Source organism: Elaeis guineensis, chromosome 1, assembly GCF_000442705.2.
Source record: "Elaeis guineensis isolate ETL-2024a chromosome 1, EG11, whole genome shotgun sequence".
NCBI classification, from domain to species: Eukaryota; Viridiplantae; Streptophyta; class Magnoliopsida; order Arecales; family Arecaceae; genus Elaeis; species Elaeis guineensis.
In genome coordinates this window covers 69267622-69270753 of record NC_025993.2, presented here as the reverse complement: position 1 = coordinate 69270753, position 3132 = coordinate 69267622, and the positions used below count along the sequence as shown (strand labels likewise).

General features: G+C 35.2%; 1 non-coding gene across 1 annotated transcript; it reads left to right on the top strand.

Moving 5' to 3' along the window:
* The first annotated feature begins 307 nt into the window (after window positions 1-307).
* Window positions 308-414, top strand: LOC140854915 (small nucleolar RNA R71). The gene has a single exon (XR_012138009.1). It is a non-coding gene; the product is annotated as a small nucleolar RNA R71 (small nucleolar RNA).
* Window positions 415-3132: the final 2718 nt, after the last annotated feature.

Below are 3132 nucleotides of genomic sequence, written 5' to 3'. Positions count from 1 at the left end.
AGATATTTGATTTACATTGGCTGGTCTCTGTAATTCTAAGGCTTCCAATCTACGTGTTAAGGTTGCAATCTTGGCCTCTGATGCTAGGGTTGGTTGAATTTGATGCATTCCTCCTCTTGAAGGTGTAGCTTTATCAGGTTCCCTAGTTGTTTCCCACTGTAAATTTTTCTCGGCTAGGTCTTCTAAGAATTGCCAAGCTTCAGTAGTTTCTTTGTCCATAAATTGGCCTTGGCACATGGACTCTAGCATGGTTCTTGAGTTTGAATCTAACCCCTCATAGATGATCTGGCATAGTCTCCAAGTTTCTATTCCATGGTGTGGGCATTGGGTCAAAAGATTCTTGAAACGATCAAAGTACTTCCAAAATGATTCACCAGCTAGTTGGTAAAATTGATTTATTTCATTCCTAATCCTAGCTGTTTTATGATGGGGAAATACTTTTTTAAAAATGTTCTCACAAAGCCCTCCCAGGTAGTGACAGAATAGTTTGGCAGACTATAAAGCCACTTCTTAGCATTGTCCTTAAGGGCAAAGTTGATTAATCTAAGTTTGACCTCATCCTCTGTTAATTGCAGTTTCATGGTTGCACATACCTCCTCAAATTCTCTAATAAATATATAAGCATCCTCTAATCCTGTGAATTTTGGAAGCATATTTATGATTTGAGGTTTGATTTCAAAATTGTTAGCTGTGGGTTGTGGCAACCTGATACAAGATGGTTGGATGGAGCCAACTGGATAACACAAATCCTTAAGGGTCATGGGTTGGATTGGTTCAGCCATTGGAACAACAGGAATTGACTCAATTCTAACTAGACGACCCGACACTCTTCTCCACACACGAAGTGTACGGTTCTCGATGTTTATACAATTTTTTTTTTTTAATAAAATTTTTATGTATAAGGAAAAGAAAGAAAAGAGAAAAAGTTCTAAAGAGAAGATCCTAAGGAGTCCTAAATCTAAAGAAAAGTAACCAAATTAATTTAAATTTTAAATTTTTTTTTTTTTTCAAACAAGTGAATCAATAAATTAAACTCAATCTATCCTAGGGTTAACCTAAATCTAGACAGCTCCTAACTGTTCCAAGATGACCCTTCAAACCTTCCAAGTGGAGATTGATCAACTAGTTAGCCAGGTAAGTATAAGAGGTGGGAGGTTCACTCATCGTTGCCTTTCTAGACACCAAACGAGTTGGCCAGGCCAGCAACTGAACCAATTTAACAAACCACTCTCAGGGACTTGCCTAGACACCAACTAATCAAACAACTCAAACTTGGTAGAACTCTTAGGGTTCCTTGTCCTATTGAGCTCGAATTCCTTAAGGTTGACGTCTAATTGATTTTAAGATTAAAAGTCTAGGTAATGCAATATGATGGAGATGGTTTTTGGGCTAAGGAAGGGTAATGAAATCCCCACCTTATCTTGTTAATGGGTTGATGCCCTTAGATTAATTATGAAAATGCAAATACAAATAAACAAGATGACCAAGAATGTAAAAGATTTTAATTTAGAATTTTTTTTTTATTTTGATATTTTACTTCACGATTATGAAATGTCTTTTGTTTTGTTTTATATTTTTTTTTTTTGTGATTAAGTAAATTCAAATGATTAGGTCTAAAAGCAAAAGTAATTAACTAAAAATAATAAAAGAGAAATTAGAAGCGTACCTGAGTTTTCCAGCAATCACCAACTAAATATAGAAACCTAAAGAAAAAAGAAAGAGAGTTATAACGCACGAAGAACAAATATTTGAAAACAATTTAAAACGCCAAATCCCCGGCAACGGCGCCAAAAACTTGATGTGCAAATCTTAAAATTTGTAAATAAAACCGCAAGCGCACGGTGTGCAGAGTAGCACGACCAGCGAGTACGGGTCGATCCCACAGAGACTTGGTTTTAAAAATGATTTTCAAATCTATGCTCAAGCGAGCTTTAACAAAAATCGAAAGTCGAAAGTTGTTTGCTAAAGACAATAAGACTAAGGATCTAGGGTTTTTGAATCCACTAGATCTAGATTAGGGAATTCTACCTAGAATTTTTCTTAATGATCCTAACGACTACTCCTCTTGTCTTTCCCAAGCATAGATTATGAAGGGACTAAGGCCCAACGATAACCCATCAAGATTCTTTACAGGGGAGTAATAACTAGGATCCCTTAGGGTTTTCTCCTCCTATGCACTGAATCAAGCATGAACTATGAAGGGACTCTGACCCAACTGTAGTTCATCAAAAATTCTTGGCAAAAGAGGAAGAAAAAGAAACCCTAAGAAAAAGAAAGAACCCTATGTAAAATCCCTACTCATGATCTAGCTTCATCGCAAACCCTAGAAGGGATGCTTAGCTAGACATGATCTAAATCTACTTGCAAAATTTAAATACAGAAAAATAAACTACCCTAATTTCATAAATTAAACTATCCTAATTGCATAAATTTAAACTGCATAATTTAAACTAACCTAATTGCATAAAATTAAATTGCATAAATTAAACTATCCTAATTGCAAGAAAAATAAATTGCATAATGTAAAGAGATGAAATTGCATAAAAATAAGATTTTATATATAAAAAAAATTTATTACAAAAACTCAAAGCTCGAGGCTTGAAAAGAGAGCTAAAAACCCCACTATCTAGGGTTACAAGCTTGATCGGAAGGAAGAATACATAAAACAAGGGCCTTTGGGGGCTTTTTATAGGCATTTGGGGGTTATAAGGTTTTCAAAACTTTCGATGTGGGACTAAGAGTTTTAGAGAGTTGTTAGGGGGGTTTATGGTGCGCCGATGGGTCCATGGTCCACGCGCCTGTTGCTGTGGACCAGGCGGCTAATCAGATCACCAAATCAGTTGATTTTTGATCAATTTTGATCTGATTTGACTCGGGTTTGACCCAATTGAGTCTTCTTTCTTCATTCTTCAATTCCTGGGTCAATTTAACTCCGTTTTGCATAAAATTTGCGCCGTTGGAATCCTCTTTCCTTGTTCTTTCTATTGATGATCTCTTCTTCTGCAAAATATAATAACAAGTATCAATTTCTTAATAAAGTTAGATAATTTAGATATTAATTGATACTTTTTATGTCAATTTGTGACATAAATCACTGATCAATCCTCCTACAATTCACCAACAAATAAATTA